The 20,483-nt window shown below is 43.3% G+C and overlaps 1 protein-coding gene across 10 annotated transcripts in view; it reads left to right on the plus strand.

The window, feature by feature from the left end:
- RSU1 (Ras suppressor protein 1) overlaps positions 1 to 20,483 on the plus strand; it is a 208,150-nt gene that overhangs the window by 166,281 nt on the left and 21,386 nt on the right. The gene's annotated exons all lie outside the window — the stretch shown is intronic.

Consider the following 20,483-nt stretch of genomic DNA (forward strand, 5'->3'; position numbering starts at 1 on the left):
TCCTAGAAGCAGAATCACTGGGTCGTAGAATATATATATATTTAATTCTGTAAGAAACTGCCAGTTTTCTAAGTGGTTCTGCTAAAGTAACCAGGCAAATGCTTCACCTTTTGGTAGAAAAGAAGCTGTAATTAATGGAAAGTGCAAGGTGATAAGCTTAGTTATTAGTTAATTTCAGGAACATTCCTGAACTTCTGTGGACCCAATTTCCCCAGAAGCTACATGGGGGAAATAAACTAGGTAATCTACAAGGCCCCTTCCAGATCCCACATTCTGTGAATTTTGGTGAAATTCAACTCCGTGGTAATAGACAGAAAGCCACATCACTGCAAATTTTTATTCTGTGGGAGCAGAGCAGTATTTAATGTACTGGACATGGGAAGAAAACCTAGAACATAAGGTGTGCAGAGGCAAATGGATGAGTCTTTTGTGAGGCACATAGATGGGTGGGAAAATCACCTGCTCTTTAAGGGAAAACGTTGTAAGGTGATGTAGGCTTCCACTCAGACTTTAATGTAGAAAATTGTATACCTATGAATAGCTCCCATTGCTGTTTTTTTAAAGTAATTTATTTTATTTACTGGCTGCACTGTGTGGCTTGTGGGATCTTAGTTCCCCAACCAAAGATTGAACCTGTGTCCCCTACACTGGAAGTACAGAGACCCAGCCACTGGACCACCAGGGACGTCGCCTGTTCTGTTTGAATCAGAACAAATTCTGGGAGATGCAAACAAACCAAAAAAACTGCTTAGAAATCCACTGTGTGGATGGCTGTGGCTTGCTTTGAAGCTAGAACAGCAAAACACTGGCTTCTGTTACTTGGCAAAACTACTGAGTGAGTGTTCTATTCACCTGAGCTCCCTCCAGCCGAGACCAGAGAAAATTTGTTTCCTTCAGACCATAGGAGCCCCACTGCCATCTTGCGGTAGATGTCATCTGTCAGTGAACTGAAATGTGTGTTGATGCTAATCTCCGTCTGTGACTTCCTGGCCGCCTGTCCCCATACTTCAGCAATGCATGAGGAAGGGTAGACTTTGGCAATGACTGAGGAGTCACGGTCCACCAGGTTGAAGCTGTCTGATAAATAGAGGATGCTAGAAAAGACAGATTGAACATCAGTGTGAGATCACATATTTGTATAATTTGTCTTCTGGGTTAATGAGATTTAGGAGCGGGGAGGAGAAAACCAGTTGGAGGTAGCTCGGAACCAGGTGGGGATCCTTGACTCATCTGTGATCAGTGGGGAAGGTAGAGAGATGTCCAGTTGGTGCCCATCATCACCCTGGACCCTGCTTAGGGTCCCAGGGTTGTGAGATTCTGACCCACTCAGGGCAGGACAAATGCCTTTGCTTCTCACAGCTTTCTCAGAAGGGACTGTGAGGAGCTGATCAGTGAAAGGCTCATAGGCTCATGGCACATTGGAGCTGAATGTTAGAGGTCAGTTAGTCCAGATGCTTATCCCATGTGGAGTTCCTTCTGCAGCATTCCTGGTCAGACCCTGGTCTGTGGTCACTTGCCCTCTGCCTTGGTCACCTGCAGTGACGTGGGACTCACCTCCTCGGCACATTCAGTGTAAAACACACGTGTTTTCAGACCATTCCCTCTGGTAAAACTTCACCAAGTCAGCCAGTGACCTCCACCACTCAAGGAGAAAATCTAAAAACAGAAGTAAACTCCCAGCCAGCATGGGGTGGTGCCTCTCTCTGGTTGCTTTATTTCTCTCCCCAGGAGTGGATGGGTCACAGGCACCATATGTATTTTATTTCTGTCCTTTCTTGGTGATCTGTAGGAACACAAATAAGCAATTTTTTCCTTAGCTGGAGACCGTTGTGTCCTAAGTGGCCTTGATGGATCTTGATACTGATCGATAGAGATGATTTCTTTGTCACATTGGGTTTATAGTCTTTATAGCTGTTCAGAAGTCCATTATTTGTCATGCATGTGATTTCTCTCCCTAGGAGTGGATGGGTCACAGGCACCATATGTATTTTATTTCTGTCCTTTCTTGGTGATCTGTAGGAAAACAAATAAGCAATTTTTTCCTTAGCTGGAGACCGTTGTGTCTTAAGTGGCCTTGATGGATCTTGATACTGATCGATAGAGATGATTTCTTTGTCACATTGGGTTTATAGTCTTTATAGCTGTTCAGAAGTCCATTATTTGTCATGCATGTGATTCTCTAGCAGGACAGTCTTGATCAGCAGGGGGACACTTGGCAGTGTCCAGAGACCTTGTGGTTGCCACATACAGGGTCAGGGTGCTGCTGATATGTTTTGCCGAAAGTTTTACTTTCGTTTTAGGTTCTAAAGATTTGATAACAAAAAGAAACCACGTCTTGCACACAGATAAACAGTTTCAATTTTTAATAGATTATTTAACTTAATTTCAACATATAATCATTGAAAGAAAAGAAGTAGAAACAAATGAGAGAAGTCATATATAGTGTATATATCACCATATATATCTTACATATATATCTATATATATACATATATAGTGTATATATCATATGTAGTGTCTATATAACCAACTTGGGCGAAACCTGCATCCCGACTTGAACAGCACAGTCTGGAGTCCAGTTGGGAGAAGAGTTGGGAAAGGGTTCTGAACAGTGCATCCACCCCATGGTGGACTTCAGATGCAGCTTTGCGGGCTCCCACTTTTAATCCTAGGCCACAAGCTTATATCATCATCAGTTTATGTGCACAACTGCAGCTATGATTTTCTTTCAACTTCTACAATGCTGCTTGTTTCACCTTTTAAAGAGTCATAAGATTCCTTAGACATCACCCCACTCCGCCCCACCTGGGCATTGGCCAGGTCGCCAGGGCTTAAAAAATTCCAAGATCTACTCCCTTTCTTATCTAAAGTGCTGCTTGACTTGCTGGTAACCGTTGGTATGCTCACAGGCAGGCATGTCATCCAGGCAGGGTCAGAAGTTGCCCACAGACCTGCTCCCCTACTTCTGAAACCTGAACAAGTCCATCTCCATTTTAACTTCTTAACATATTATCTGATGGGTAGAGGCCAGGGATGCTGCTAAACATCCCACAGTCCTCAGGACAGCCCCCCACTACAAAGCATTATCTGATCTAGCTGTCTTTGCCCTGGGATTAAAAAAACAAAAAAACCTGGTCTAGAGGAAACAGTAGTTTCAGCCAACCGTTGGTACCACCATCCAGCAGTGGCCAGCACAGTGGACATGTTTTGCTCTAGCACACAGCTTTATTTGTATCTAGAAGATTCAAGATTTTCAGTTTCATAAGTATAAGAGCTTCCGCATTTATTTCTGTCTTCAGGGTTCTTTCAGGCAAGTTAGAGTAAAACCAACCAAGCAATGTACCTTAGAAAATTTATTGAGAATCAGTCGTCAGGCATGTGGTTGTCACGTGATGCTGGTGGTGGTGCAGTTTGCTTGCTTTAATCTATAACTTCCTGCACGCAGTGGTAGATATCTTAGAATCCTAAGTAGGGACTTATTTTTCTAAAAGCCTCCCGGTCTTTTAAAGATACATCCAACTTATTTGTCATACCCTAGGGAGGTATTGGCACCCCACTCCAGTACTCTTGCCTGGAAAACCCCGTAGACGGAGGAGCCGGGTAGGCTGCAGTCCATGGGGTCGCAAAGAGTTGGACACAACTGAGCGACTTCCCTTTCACTTTTCCCTTTCGTGCATTGGAGAAGGAAATGGCAACCCACTCCAGTGTTCTTGCCTAGAGAATCCCAGGGATGGGCGAGCATGGTAGGCTTTCGTCTGTGGGGCTGCACAGAGTCAGACACGACTGAAGCAACTTAGCAGCAGCAGCAGGGAGGTATAGGTTACCTCCAATTAAGAGAGAAGAGTGAGCAGTCAGGGTAAAGAGTTTTAAAAGGCTCTTTGTTTTGTTTTGGTTTTTCATTAGTTTATTCATATGGTTTTAGTATGCAATTTGTTTTCGGTCATTGACATAGAATTCTAAGTCTGGCGTGTTGTTTATTGTCTGATAGGGGTTTGTTTCATTGGTTTGGTTTGTGTAGTAGGGGGAAACATTTTTGAGAGGAAATCAAGTGAGTTTTCTTTTTCACATTGTCTGGAGAAGCCGAAAGCCATATCAACGCAGGTTTTGATATGTAATGTTCGTGTAACAGACATAAGCACTGCATCATTTTCCTCCATCCTTTGTGGGGTGGACCCCATGCTGAGGGAAGATGCTTGTCAATCAAGGCAGCAGCTAATTAGATGAGCTCCAGTGCTCCTGGATCCCTTCCAGATGCACACGCCCTGTCACATCTGCCAGGGGTGTCAGTGCAGGCTCCCCCTACTCCCCCCTAAGTCCTTTGACTCAAGGCGGTCCACACTTGGAAAGGGAGGGAGTAAATATTTCTGGGGTGCCCACTCAGAGCTGAGACTGTCTATGCCAGATCTGGGGTATCAGAATGGAAACAGAGAGTGCTCATTCCTTAGGGGCATGAAAGTGGGGACCAAAAGGGGGTCCCAGGCCCATGATGACTGTAACTCAGTGGCATAATACAGTGTCTTATACCAGTTGTATAAACGGAGGTCTGTGGGATTCAGGAAAACCCCACCAGATGATTTTCTCCTCTTTTCTGGCTTGTGTAAGCATGATCATTGCATGACTGTTTACTGTTATTACTATTTTTTGGCCATGGGACATGTGGAATATTTGTTCCCTGACCAGGGACTGAGCCGTGAATCCCCTGCACTGGATGCTTGAAGTCTTAACCACTGGCCCTCGGGGAACTCCCATCATTGCATGACTTTTTAAATGAAAATGGCTAGAAACATCCCTGTCAGTCCAGTGGTTAAGATTCCATGTTTCCCATGCAGGAGGCATGGGTTCAGTCCCTGGTCAGGGAGCTAAGATTCCACATGCCACATGGCCAAAAACACCCAAACATAAAACAGAAATAATATTGTAGCAAAACTCAATAAAGACTTTAAAAAGAATGAACATGGCCAAACTAAAATTAGTGAGCTGTTGCTTAGGTCATGGTGGACCAAGTGGAATTTGATGTGTTTTAGAAATCTTCCTTTGGTGGTGCTATTTATTCATGCTTTTATTAAAAAAAAAAATCACTTTCCTACTTTCCTTTCATTGTGAGGCTCCTGGGAACACAGGGCTGAGGTCCTGATGGTGGAGAGCACTGGGCAAGTGGGCTCTTTGAAGGGTGACAGTGCTCCCTGGGTGCCCGAGGGACCCAGCACCGCTGCACCCTGGGCTTGTTCGTGGCTTAAATCACCTCAGTGCTCTGAATTCTCCCACTTGGAGACGAGCTCTGAACCATCTCCCCCGAGGATGGCACCGCGGCTTCATGCAAAAGGCTCGTCTTCTGATCTCCCATGAAACATGACAGTTTTCTCTGTGACGGCCGAATTAATTATCAGAAACCATTTGCTGGCAGACAGTTGGATGCTAATTATGATAGGTACCTTCACAGGCCTTAGGCCCAAATTTGTTGATGTTTGTTGGTGGTGGTAAAAATGAAAAACCATAAAATACAAATTTTTTTCTTTTTTGAAACAAATGTATGCGATGCAGATGAGGCCAGAAAACTTTGATGGAGTTCTCTGTGATCTGAGCTAAAACTACTCAGTCTGGTTATGCAGAAAGAGATTGAAGAAATGGTTAATGAATTGTTACTTTCTGGTTGAGAGGGGTTTGAGTTGGGATATTTCAATTTCAAAAACTGGCATTGATTAGATCTGAGGGACATTGGGTGAGGTGTTCCCAGAAGGTCGAGATCTGAGTATCCAATTTGACCTCACGCTGTGTCCCAGGTTTGTGAAATCTTTCTAGCGGGTTCCACCTGGGAGGAATCATTTTCAATTAAATAGATGTGACCATTGGAGAAAAGATCATGAAAGGCCCCCGCGGTGTGGGGTCATGTTGTGAACAAAGTCGCCCAGCTCACAAAGGAACGGCTTGGGTGTCAGCCTGTCTCATACTCGCTCTGGGTAGCATTTTGCTGTCCCATCAGTGGTTACCTTAATGAGGTGTCAAGATGAAGGCAGGTGGGTGCTACCTGGAGCTGTGTGATGCAAGGAAGTGGTTGCTGTCTCTGACTCTCATTGGGACAAGCAGGAAGGAGGCCAGCAGACCCTTGATCCTTGGAAGGGGTGATAATCTACTGGAAGATTGTCCAAACGGTAGGAAGGGGATCCAGTATTAATGGGAAAGCAGAAAAGCAGAAGAAGTGAGAATAGAGAACTAATTTCATATAGGTATATGAATGATCTGGTTTTTGTTAGCAAGGCTTATGATATGATAACCAGCAGTGTTCCAGCATACATTCTAGAATAATCTTTTTTAAGATACTAATTTATTTTTACTTATTTGCCTGTGCCAAGTCTTAGCTGTGGCACACAGGATCTTTTAGTTGTAGAATGCGAACTCTGAGTTGCAACATGTGGGATCTGGGGCTTCCCTCGTAGCTCAGTTGGTAAAACATCTGCCTGCAGTATAGGAGACCTGGCTTCAATCCCTGGGTCAGGAAGATCCCTTGGAGAAGGAAATTGCAACCCACTCTAGTATTCTTGCCTGGAGAATCCCATGGACAGAGGAGCCTGGCAGGCTACAGTCCATGTGCTTGCAAGAGTCGGACTTGACTTACCGACTGAACCACCACATGTGAGATCTAGCTCCCTGACCAAGGATCAAACCCCAGGCTCCCTGCATTGGGAGTGTGGATTCTTACCACTGGGCCACCAGGGACATCTCTAGAATAATTTTTAATAAGTAAACAGTGCATGTGTGCATGCTTAGTCACTTCAGTCATGTCCGACTCTGTGCAACCCTGTAGACTCTAGCACACCAAGCTCCTCTGTCCATGGGATTCTCCAGGCAAGAATATGTGTTACCATGCCCTTCTCCAGGGGATCTTCCTGACCTGGCGATCGAACCTGCGTCTCTTAAATCTCTGGCATTGGCAGACAGGTACTTTACCAGTAGCACCACGGGGGTGGACACCCATAAATACTTCTGGGAAATTGCAGAGATAGTTTCAATACATTTTTTTCCCCTCCAGGAAAGTTAAATGGTTCATAATTTCTTGTTAAATTAGATGGCTGATATAAAATAACAATTTTCAAACACTTCACATCTTAGCCCTTAATCATCAGATAAGATTATCTGGCAGAAATAGAAACTTCTTTTTCAGTTTCACCTGAGCTTGCAGCAGTACAGCGAGCCCCTCCTCATGAACTGCTCTTCCCAGGGCTTCATTTCTCAGGGGGAAATTGACACGGATGCAGAGACAGAGGCATGAAACTGCCTTGTTCCATGGAAGAACAGGGTGTAGTTCAGAACCCAGGTCTGTGATGAAGACAGTTTTAAAGTCCCTGCCATTTTTCTCCAGTTGCACCTTGGGTTGGATTTCCTGATGTATTTTCCTGCTTCCAAGGTACAAATGCAAACTAAGATGAATAGGACGTTTAAAGGAATTGTACTTAATAAATCTCATTTGTCTGTGCCTTTTCCTATGTCTTCTTCATAATTTTAGTTCTCACCATGCAGCAGTTCAGAGATCTTCTTTCTCCCTCTCATGAGCCAGGGAGGAAAGCCCCCAGTGTTTAAAGAGACTCAGAGTCTCCAGTCTGTCCTAGTTCTGCTCACCAGAAGCTGTGCAGAGCAGAGCTCAGCCTGGCAGACGGAGAGACTGGCTCAGTTTGGCTCAGTTGTGAGAAGTAAGGAAGGCAGGTACCAAGCCCATAGCACGAACACCAGGATTTGTTCAGGAGTTTCTGTGTTTCTTTCTTCGCACACTCTTTCACTCACTAACTGGTTCACAGAAACTTGCTGAGTATTAGAGGGTATAGAGATACAATCCCATCATCACTGTGAAGAAAGCACGGGCCCCACCCTTAGGGGTTCCCTTGCCAGCAGTGTATTCCAGCAACTGGGTGGCATTATGCCCTCTCACATCAGCAGTTTCCACGGAGGTAAAGCATATAGGAGCCAAGTTCATACAGCCCAAGGGATGTTATTTTTTACCAGCTGGAAGGACATGTCCTTTTTTTCCAGTGGACACAAGAATGAGGACTTCGCCCCTCCTCGTTTGTTGAATATTTTAAAAAAAAGAAAACCCCACATCCTGACACCAGCAGTTTCATCAGGGAGGCATCTCTGGGTTCTGTCAGTTCGGTTTGACACCTTCTGGGTGACTCTGCAGGGAGTGATGCAGTCAATCTGGAGAGAGCCTGGATCGGAGCTTCAAGTCAGTTTTGAGTGCATTTCTGCCACCGATCATCTCTGGGCGCTGTGGCCAACTCATCTGCCCCAACCAAGTCCCAGTTTCTCATCTGTGAAACCAGTTGCTTTTACTGTAGTGGATCATGAAGTATTTGCCTATGACTACATCAGAATTGAATTTTCTCTGTGATACAGTTTTTTAATGACCTATTAGGAATTTTAAGTTCCCTTTCTACTGCGAGGTTCTTAAAGCCAATGATTTTCTATATAAAAACTAGATCTGGGGCACAAAGATAAATGTTTGTTAAATGTATTAAATGAATATTTCTAACTAATTTTAAATAGGACCCTTCCGCCTCCATAAGGATGACTGTAGGCTATTGAAAACTTCTTGATTCGTGATTATATGTTTTCCTGAGTGCAGATGTATTGTGTTCATATGATTTTTTAAGATTAAAAAAAGAAACAGGATGCTTAAACAAAGTACGTTTAGGTCACTTTGAAAATCTGTGCTTTTCTACTTGAATGGTAACAACCCAACCATTTTAAGGTTTAAATCAATGATTTTGTTACCAAGTCAGTTCAGTTCAGTCGTGTCTGAATGTTTGCAATCCCATGGACTGCAGCATGCCAGGCTTCCCTGTCCATTACCAACTCCCAGAGCTTGCTCAAATTCATGTCCATCAAGTCAGCGATACCATCCAACCATCTCATCCTCTGTCATCCCCTTCTCCTGCCTTCAGTCTTTCCCAGCATCAGGGTCTTTTCCAATGAGTCAGTTCTTTGCATCAGGTGGCCAAAGTATTGGAGCTTCAGTTTCAGCACCAGTCCTTCCAGTGAATATTCAGGACTGGTTTCCTTTAGGATTGACTAGTTTGATCTCCTTGTAGTCCAAGGGACTCTCAAGAGTCTTCTCCAACATCACAGTTCAAAAGCATCAATTCTTTGGTGCTCAGTTTTCTTTATGGTCAAACCCTCACATCCATACATGACTCCTGGAAAAATCATAGCTTTGACTAGGACCTTTGTCAGCAAAGTGATGTCTCTGCTTTTTAATATGCTGTCTAAGTTGGTCATAGCTTTTCTTCAAAGGAGCAAGTGTCTTTTAATTTCATGGCTGCAGTCGCCATCTGCAGTGATTTTTGAAGGCTAAGAAAATAAAGTCTGTCACTGTTTCCATTGTTTCCTCATCTATTTGCCATGAAGTGATGGGACCGGATGCCATGATCTTATTTTTTTGAATGATGAGTTTTAAGCCAGCTTTTTCACTCCCCTCTTTCATTTTCATCAAGAGGCTCTTTAGTTCCTCTTCACTTTCTGCCATAAGGATGGTGTCATCCGCATATCTGAGGTTATTGATACTTCTCCTGGCAATCTTGATTCCAGCTTGTGCTTCATCTAGCCTGGCATTTCGCATGAGGTACTTTGCATAAATTTAAATAAGCAGGGTGACAGTAGACAGCCTTGATGTACTACCTTCCCAATTTGGAACCAGTCCATTGTTCCATGTCCTGATCTAACTATTGCTTTTTGACCTGCATACAGATTTCTCAGGAGGCAGGTCAGGTGGTCTGGTATTCCCATCTCTTTAAGAATTTTCCACAGCTTGTTGTGATCCACACAGTCAACGACTCCATGGACGTGAGTTTGAGTGAACTCCAGGAGACGGTGATGGGCAGGGAGGCCTGGCATGCTGCAATCCATGGGGTCACAAAGAGTCGGACACGACTGAGCAACTGAACTGAACTGAACACAGTCAAAGGCTTTAGCATAGTCAGTGAAAGCAGAAGTAGATGTTTGTTACCAAGATAGAGAAGAAAAACCCAACTGAACTTTTTAATCCGTTTTGTACAAGATGAGTTTCAGAAATATCATCTGAGCTGCCTAAGGTGCAGCTGCAGTGTTTCAGTAATTACAACTGCCATTTATTGAGTAATGACATGTCCAGATTAATGGACATGATTTCATTTGACCTTCACCATAAACTTAGGAGGCAGGTTCTGTTGTTACCCTTGTACACACTGTACCCCTTGTGCAGATCAGGGCGTCAGAACTCAGAGATTAAGTAACTCCTCAAGTTCACACCTCCTAAACATTAAAATGGAATTTGATTGAATTGGGTCTTTTATATGGTTCAAAGAACCACCCGACTAATGTTCTTATTACATTTATAGCCACAAGGCATGTCCCACAGGGAAGGTTCAATAATCAGTGAGTGCATAGTGGGCAGGATAAGTTTGAAACTCTTCATGGGATCACTTTGAAGATATGTACTCTTGGAGCCTTCTTTTTATTTCCCATTATTTAGTACTTTGTTTAACTATGGACAGGAGCTGCAGTGTTCCCAGATCATCTTCATGCTGATGGGTCTACTCATAAAGCTTCACTAATTAAAATGACATGATCCTGGGACTTGCCTGGTTGTCCAGTGGTTAAGACTCCATGCTTTCCCTGCAGAGGGTGCAGGTTCAATCCCTGGTCTGGGAACTAAGATCCCACATGCTGCACCGTGTGGCCAGAAAAATAATTAATTAAAATGATCCTCTGGCTGTGTGATACTCGGGTATCTCCTCCTAGCCAGGGGCACTGGCGTCGTATGGTAGCTGGTCAGAAATGCAGAATCTTGGGCTCTACTCCGAGCCCACTGAATGAGGTTCTGCACGTGAGCAGGTTACTGGGTTACTCCTGTGTGCGCTGACGTTTGGGAGCTTTGCACGGTTAGTGGGCCTCCCAGATTGCTGGGGTTGCTAGGCAAAGAAAACACTAACATGTCGAGTCCTGATAGCCACCTTCATGGTGCTGTGGGCGAGAGTGAAGTGTTGGAGAAACACGTACATATAAGATACTGAAGAATGTGACACTCGGAAGAAACTAAAATGACCTGAACACAAAAAGAAGCTGAAAAGTTAAAAAGCTTTTTCCATGGATCTTGCTTTTTACACAGTTGAGGAAGACCTAGACCTTTTCCTTTGAGAAAAAAATCATTCCAGATTGTTTTGATGTGCAAACAAGCAAGTCCAATTAGTAAAGAGTAAGAATTAATAAAAAGAGAGAAAGTAAAAGCTTAAACACCGAACTTCTCAAGGTTCTTCTTTTGAGCTAACTGCAGGGCTCTTGGGCTTATTTTCACCTGAAAGTTCACATTTCCTATCAAACAGCTCCACAGTGAAAAATCATGTGTGTTGTACAAAATAATTACTCAGAATTGTTGTTAAGAACAAAACACAGTATGCCAGAATGAATGCCTTTTCTGTCTCCTGCGGCTGTTCCTTAAATGCACAAAATATTGTAGAACATAGAGTAAAAAATGTAACTTTTCTTTGCCCTCAGTTTGTTCTAACAAGTAAAAATCAAATCTTAGCTTGCAAAGAGGGAGTGAAATTGTGTGTTCAGTGGAGTCTTTAAGATTTCCTATTGAAAAAAAATTAGCATATGTACAGAACATAAATGGACTACAATGAGATTCAGATCTGTGAAATGTTAGGATGTGAGCGTGTTAACACGTGTGGGCACATCTTTGGGCTCTGACATGGACGACAATTCACTCTTGGATCCTGTGTTGCTATTTCACAGAAGGTTAAAGCAAGTGGAAGTGTGGCAAGGATTTCCAAAACTATCCATACTAACTTCGAGGACTGTGTTCTCCCAACTGCTAATTAATGTGGAGTCAGCTTCATATATTGAGATGTTTAATCAATTGGCAGATTGCTGTCAATAAATATGTGTCTTAAGTGCTTTGTAATAGACAGGCTAATGAAGTGTACTCTGTGCGTGTCAGAGCTATTGGGAAAAATCTCTCTCCCTTCTGGGCATCTTGCCACACTTGATTAGTCTCCCTCTGATGCAGAGAAGAATGCCCTTCACTGTTGCCTGTCTCACCTCTGGATGAAGTACCTGGAGAACCAGACAAGAAATTAAATTACACTGTATAACAGCAGTTACTTAAGCCATGAGCGGTGGTACTGTTAATGCGACTGATAGTAACTAATGTTTCCTGAGCAGTTACTATAGGCTGAGTTCTGAGCCTAGTACTCTGTTTCTAGTTACCTCCTTTAATCGTCCCTGGGGCACTCTGAGAATGGACACTGTTTCTCCACCTGCTCAGAACCTTGCTGTAACCAGTGTCTTTGTCAGTGCTGCTGAAATCCTGAACCGGATTTAGTTAGTAACATAACCTGTTCCATGTGTAGTGCAGTTAAGTCATTATAATTCCCCAACTGTAACAGGATAGAGAAATACAAGGAATACATCTTATTATTGCTTACTATTGAGTACTTCCATGTATAACCACCTGCTCCTGAGTACTGGGGGTGAGGAAGCAGTAGTCAGATGTCTGCATCTCTACCTGGAAATTCTCTCTGAATCTCCAGACCTATAGAGATGTGACATGCTAGCTTACTCACATACTGTAAATCACCTCCATGTGGGAAATGGGATTAGGGTTATCTGAGATGGCGCACAGTTCTTGGTAAAGCTCCAAAACACATACAAAAGATATATTCCCACCTTGATTTGTACAAAAATTGCATTGCTGGACTGTCTGGTGTACATTGATGCTGGGCAGAAAATGTATACTTTGTGTTCATACGTAAAGGGTGTCCCATCTACATGAAGGTCCAGTGGACACCAGGAGGTCATGAAGCCTGGGAGACCATGATGTTGCAGGTCTAGCCTGCTTCTCCAAAGACACCTGTCTTCCAAAACTTTCATCCAGTAAATACCAGTAAGTGAAGTCGCTCAGTCGTGTCCGACTCTTTGCAACCCCATGGACTGTAGCCTACCAGGCTCTTCCCTCCCTCCATGGGATTTTCCAGGCAAGAGTACTGGAGTGAGTTGCCATTTCCTTCTCGGGGGATCTTCCCGACCCACGGATCAAACCTGGGTCTTCTGCATTTCAGGGAGACGCTTTAACCTCTGAGCCACCAGGGAACCCTGAGCCACCAAATACCAGTCGAGTCCTCAATCATTAAGACAACCACAGACACCCTAACGGATTTTCAGAAAGTCCACAGAGGGTCGTTGTCACCCCACAAGGCAAGGGGACTGTGTTTCATCCCTGTCTTTCACATGTGCCAACTGAAAGCATCAGTAGTTTTCCCAAAGTCACGTATGTGGCCAGATAATGGAGTTGAGATTCAGACTGTGCTATCCAACTCCAAAATCCTACATTTAACCCTCTGGCTCCATCTTCCCCAGCACATGGATACGGGCCAGCATTGCCACATGCGAGCGTGTGTGAGCTTTATGGGCCCGCCCTTAGGAGTATGATGTCAAAAGGAAAAGGGCTTATTGAGGCGAGTTGGAAACCCATCGCTTGCTGTCTTCTGTGTCCAGGTGCTTTGCTGACATTATCTGAGATCCACAACAGCCCTGCTATGTAGTTGTTTTTATCCCTTTGTCCCAAGTCAAGAAGCCCTCCACAGATGGTGACTGAGAGGGACAGCTCACCTCCTACGTCAAATCCAGTCCACTTTATCTCAGAACAAGAGAAGGCTTCCTCCATCTTCTACATAAAGCTGGTCCAAAAGAAGTGCAGTTGACTAATCCTGCCTGAATTTCCCCCACGCCACCACATTTGTCTTTGTTTATTATATTAATAAATACTATGCAGCCAGTGTTCCCATCTGGCGGGGCAGAGAAAAGAACATAAAAATGAAGTTGTGGTTACAGCCCTTCCATACTAATGAAGGTGGTACCTACTTGGCACAGTAGAAAGGTGGGTCTTTATTTTAGAGTTCTTAATTAAGAACTGCCAAGTGACTAATATTAATTAGGAAGCCAGCTGTATCCTTCAGTTTCCTGGCATATTTCTTCGTACGAACCTGTGAAGGGAGTTAAGTCTGAGCCGATTTAATCAATCGGCCCATGAGCAATTAGGTACTAAGTATACTTCGTGTGTTCGGGACCCAGGTGTGTGGACAGAGATTTATAAGATGTTCTTTTTTGCCTTCAGGACCTCCACCTAACTGAGGTGTTCACACTGACCCAGAGAACCAGGATTTCAGGACAGTGACATAAAGGCAGGCTCTGGGGAGTTACTGGTGGCTTAAGAGGAGGATGGCAGCGTAGGGGGAAGGGAGCTCTTTGTAACTAAGAGTAAGTTCCCTGCATAGGAACGAGTTCCATTCTGAAAGCACATTCGTTAAGTCTAATTTGTTTGTAAATCCAACAAAGTTAGCCTAGGTACCCAGCTAATAAAATTGGCTATATTGTACCGAACTATAAAGGTTTATAATACTTTTCACACAAAGGATACATTAAAACACAGAAAATAAAACATTTTTAATCTTACAGTATAGTACCTTGAACAGCACAACAGCTGGCACACGGGGGCTGACATCGAGTGAACAGGCAAGAAGAGTTACTGACTGGAAGGCGGAGAAGAGGTGGGAGATGGTAGAGCTGAAGGGTTGGCAGCAACAGGAGACGGAGGGCAAGCTGCACTTTCACTCACACCTGACGTCGATGGAATGCACGTTCGCATCTTTGAAAGTTTGCAAGTTGAAAATTCATATGTAGGGGACTTACCAGGTGCCCCCCATCTGCTGGGTCTTGGGAGCCAGCCAGGGTGAATGATGGAGGAATATTGTGTCCCCAGCTATGGTGGGGTGGACAGGAGATTGAGGACCACTCCACAGACTGGGAAGTTTGGGAGTTCAGAGGAAGAAATGACCATCATGGGCAGAAAGAGTTAGGATGACTACAGCTGGGCTCTAAAGAGAAGGGACCCACTTTCCAATGGGAGATGGGCTGTGGGCAGCCCACGGAGACAGAGGAAAAGGACGTAACAGGCATCTTGCTGGCATGACACTTCAGCTCTCCAGTGCTCTGTCTCCCACCAGCTGGTGCACAATTATTTATTTATTATCTGAGCTGTGTGGCATGCGGGACCTTAGTTCCCCCACCAGGGATCGAACCTGGGCCCCAGCTGTGAAAGCACTGAGTCCTAACCACTGGACCATCAGAAAGGTTCCAGCTGCACAATGATAACAGTGTCCATAGTGTCCCTCTGTTGGCGCTGCTGACATCTCCTCGAACACACAAAGGTGGCTTCCTTCAGGGACCTGGTTCCCTGAGCTGGAGGTGGGGGTGCTGCTTGAAGAAGCTGAATGTGCTGTATGTTCCAGCATGAGTTAGGCTTAGAACAAGGGGCTTAGGATGAAGCACCTCAAGACCTCCAACCAGGTTTTTACACTCAAGTCTCACCATTGAGGTATTACTAACTGTTGAATTCTAGTTCCTTGAATCACTAGCAGTTACAGATGGATTAAATGAAGATAAAGTTGTAATGTACTTTTGACTTTGCCTGATTAGTCTGTTAATTTTCCAGTTTTTTTTTTTAAACCCAATCTCGAATTGTAGTCCAATTTGCAATCTTCTTTTAATTTCACACTCAGAAACTCAGATTGCTGAGTTGTATCTGCAGGTGGACAGTTGTGTTAAATCACCTAAAAGAGGGCTGTGCTTCTTCTCATGCAGGAGCTTAGAGTCCAGAAGTCTGAAGCCCACTGTGCTTCTTCATGGACTGTATTTTTTTATTGTTGATAATTGAAACATAGTTGATTTACAGTGTGTTAATTTCAAGTGTACAGCAAAGTGATTCAGTTATATATATATATATATATATGTATTTCAGATTTTTTTCCTGTATAGGTTATTACAGAAATACTGAGTAGAGTTCCCTGTGCTATACAGTAGGTCTGTGTTGGTATCTATTTTGTATTAGGTACTGTGTATAAGTTAATCCCAGACTCCTTATTTATCCCTCTCCTCCTTTCCCCTTTGGTAGCCATAAATTTGTTTTCTGTGTTGTGGATCTGTTTCTGCTTTATACCTACTTTATATATACTTTATTTGTACCGTTTTTTTTTTTTAGATCCCATATACAAGCAATGTCATATGACATTTGTCTTGTCTGACTTACCTCACTCAGTATTATAATTTCTGGGTCCATCTGTGATGCTGCAAGTTGCATTATTTCATTATTTTTATGACTGAGTAGTATTCCATTGTATATATATAACATCTTTTTCTATTCATCTGTTGATGGACATTTAGATTGCTTCCATGCCTTGACTGTCAGACTTTCTTGAACACTTAGTATTTCCTTCAAATGATCCCAGGAGAGCTCTGGATCAAGAATACTTAACGTTTGAATGGAGTCAAGGTCATTCATAAGAGCTTAATCTCTTAGATATAGGCTCATCCTAGGGAGCTGTTTGATGTGCTTTTCTTGCTCAAACTCAGCCACTGAACTCTGTCTTTACACATCTGTTCCAATGGAATGCTAATTTTTCTTCATGTTGCACATGTGTGTATATGTGTAAACTCTCTCTAGCCTTAGTTTATAAAAAGCCTTTTTCAGTAAACCTAGACAACTAAGAAACTTTTCACTATTTTCTAGAGCCCTGCCTATTACTGATAAAGTCCTGATCAGTTTCCATCTTTGGAATGCTGTGGTTCTGAAATCCCTGAGTATTACTACAAGCAGAGTTCTTTCCGAAAAAAAGAAGTCTTGGACTAGGTGGATCTGGGTTTTTTCTTTATATTTTGTTAACTTGGAGAATTTTACTAACCTCATGTCTTCCTTGACACGACTGAGCGACTTCACTTTCACTTTTCACTTTCCTGCATTGGAGAAGGAAATGGCAACCCACTCCAGTGTTCTTGCCTGGAGAATCCCAGGGACGGGGGAGCCTGGTGGGCTGCTGTCTCTGGGGTTGCACAGAGTCGGACACGACTGAAGCGACTTAGCAGCAGCAGCATGTCATCCTTAGCTTCAAACTGAATCTGTTCAGTGGCTTCATATGAGTGGTATCCCTACAAAAATCAAAATAAACACGGAACACTCTTCTGGAAGAGTGATTTTGCCATATCCAGATAGGAGTTATTATAAGATTTAATATTTTTCTTTAAATCAATTCACATTCTTACATTTCTTTTTAAAGATCCTGCCTAGCATATTTTAAACAATAGATTGGCATCATAACCAATGAAAGAACATGCATAATAATTAAAATCTAAAGTCTGCACCTGTAGTCATTTCACAGCTTTGGAAGATGTCACGTGGGGGAGATGTGATATTGGTTGAGTGGGGTGTGGGGGCAGGGGATACTGAGGTGGAATTGAGGGAAACAGACCCATATCTCCCTGGCTTTAATATTAAGTAAGGTTTAATTTTACTTGTGAGTTGTTTACACCATGATTTTTCAACTTGAATACAATCGATACCTTTGGGTCCAGATGACAATGTAGTTGGAGACCGTCCTGGTCTCTAACCACTAGAGGCCAGTAGCACACCCCAGGTGTGACAAGACGTTGTGTCTAGATATTGCCAAGGGCCCCGTGGGGAGGGCAGGATGGTGCCTGGTCAAGGACCACTGTGTTATATGTGGGTCATTGTTTTGCTTTCACTGCCATTGTCGTCACTGTCTTAGATGGTTAGTAACTGTGTGTATTTAAAATATGCTACAGTTTTGTTTTTTGTTATCTTGGGGGGGAGTTTGTCCATTTTGTTTTATTTGTTTTTGACTGTGCCGAGTCTTCACTGTGGCGTGTGAGGGCTTCTCTAGCTGTGGAGCACAGCCACTAGAACACAGGCTCAGTAGTTGCAGTGTGTAGGCTTAGTTGACCCGTGGCATGTGGAATCTTAGTTCCCTGGTCAGGGATCACATCTGTGTCCCCTGCACTGGAAGGCAGACTCCTAACCTCTGAACCACCAGGGAAGTCCTAGTGCTGCAGTATTTGAGATCTTGTTTTAGCATTTTTGTGCCTATGCCTGAAACCCCTCTACTTCCAAAATGGAAGTGGCTGTGGCCATTCCTGATGCCTGGTTAGGGTATACTGAGTCCCTTCTCTGAGACTTGTTGATCAGTTCTCAAATGAAAGACTGGATCTTGCCTGCCCTTCTCGTGGGTTTCCAGCTTATGTGCAGATATGCTTTGTTTTAAGACAATCCAGTGGGAAATGATTTTCTGTGTTATCCATTGTTCACATCAGTGGAGGCTTTCATTTTTGTAAGATCTACTTCCGTTCAGTCTACTATCTCTTAACTTTCATGAAGGTCTAATGATGCTGGTTAATATCACATCGGTTTTTATGGTTTTTTTCCAATGAGAAAAACTGAATATTAGAGAGGTTAAGTGACTTCCCCAAAGCCACACTGCTGTCTTCAAGCAAAGAAATGTTCACATTAATTGCAATTCATAGATAACCTGTCGATATATGGCAATTATGTGGATTCATAGATAACATGTCAATATATGGCAATTATATGGATTAAAAGATAATGTGTTAATATATGGCAATTATGTTGCAAATACTGATGCCTTAACTTTTAAATAAAATTCTAAACCTAATTTTAAAATTATATACTAGGATTATTGATATTTTAAAAATACTTCAGATGAAGACTTGAGAGAAATTTACCCAAATACTAATAGAAACTGTGTTTAAGTAGGAGACCCTTGGCAGTTTTCTTTTCAACCCTTTTTTGAATTTCTCAATGGCTTGTAATATATTTCTATTTCTTTAAAAAGTGAAATGTAGAAGTCTAAAAATGAAGGAAGACATAGTTTGGATTTCTGCCAGAGTTTCTCCTTTTTCTCTACAATTTTAAGAAATTGTCAATCGACTTTAAAAAAGTGCAATGTGGGAGTTGTGAGTTAAGTTTTATATGAGGCAAATGAGGACTATAGCCCGGGAGACAGAATTTTAGATAACTCTGAGAAGTTGCTCCAAAGAGACAAAGGAGAAGGTCAGTATATATGTGATTTTGGTGGAGGGGGAGTACATGCAATCAAGTACATGCTTTTTTTTTTTTTTTTACAGAAGGTTTCTGTTAGTCCTGGGGAGCAGTCATCACTATGAAGGATTTTAGTGCTTTTCTAGATATAAGAGGATACAGAATTGGGCTCATAAAATCAGCTCCTGAACATATTTACTAATAACTATCTGAAGATTTGTTCTGACAGTTTTTCCCTGAGCACCGAGTGGGTCATTTTTGCTCTCCACCCTGAACTCCTTCGAGGGTGTTGAAAATCAGCGGTTGCAGCAGCACATGAATTAATCTTGTAAAGGTAGATGGCAAATGTCAATTTGTAGTTGACAGTTCATATTCTGCACATGTCCAAGTGTAAGTGTCCATATGTCTGGGAACAGCAGTCTTTCAGAGTGGATTTGCTGTGTCTTTGGGCAGAAGGCCAGGGCTTCCGCGATAACTCAGTTGGTAAAGAATCTGCCTGCAATGCAGGAGACCCTGGTTCAGTTCCTGGGTCGGAAAGATCCCCTGGAGAAGGGATAGGCTACGCACTCCAGTTTTCTTGGGCTTCCCTTGTGGCTTAGCTGGTAAAGAATCCACCTGCAATGCATGAGACCTGGGTTTGACCCCTGGGTTGGGAAGATCCCCTGTAGAAGGGAAAGGCTACCCACTCCAGTATTCTGGCCTGGGGAATTCCATGGACTGTATAGTCCATGGGGTTGCAAAGAGTTGGACATGACTGAGCAACTCTCACTGGGCAGAAGGCTGTCCTGGCACCTCGTGTTAGAGGAAGTAAATACACAGCTACTTCCTTGGGGCACCTGGCCAAAATAATGGGTACTAAAGCAGGCAGTGGGGCTGCTTCCTCTGTTTTCAAGCACGTTCAAGTGCATTACATCTATTGTTCACTTTCTTTCTATTATCACTGATCAGCTCCCCTCAGATCATGAGGCACTGGATCCCAGAGGTTGGGGACCTGTGGTCTGAGGAATAGTAATAGTGCCCAGTGTCAGATGGAGATGCACTCAGTAAGAGTGGTAAAGCCTGCGAGTGTTCTTGACCAGGGGCCAACCCACGCAGTCTCCAAGTGTTTGTGCTGTTGACCTTTGAGGTATGGTGGTGATGTGGCCTCTCCAAGGACTCATAACCTACTTATAAGCAATTCCAAGAGCACAGACGCCCATGGAGGCACATACGCCCAAGCTTCATATACAACACGCAAGATGAATTTTTCACATTGGGTTTTTAAAACTTGGACAAATCCCATCTTCCCCTCACTGGTGTGTCTTTTGGAGTTAGTGTCCTTTAAAGCAACAGGGGGGTCGGGAGGCCGGTAGGGCAGTGATTGTCATGTAAGCAGAGTGGTGTTTGCAAGTAAGAGCTCAATGAGAGATGATGATGATTTTGGAAACAGTATTCTGGTGGTCGAATTGAACAATCATTCCTATAGGACAAGTATCCAGAGACACATTGTTAATCCTCTCTCAGATTGGGGCCTGGATAACGATGCTGTGGATTGAGTGGAAGATAGAAA

Source organism: Bos grunniens, chromosome 13 (genome assembly GCF_055505025.1).
Source record: "Bos grunniens cultivar Pamir isolate PY7600 chromosome 13, Bosgru_T2T1.0, whole genome shotgun sequence".
In the NCBI taxonomy this organism is placed as follows: domain Eukaryota; kingdom Metazoa; phylum Chordata; class Mammalia; order Artiodactyla; family Bovidae; genus Bos; species Bos grunniens.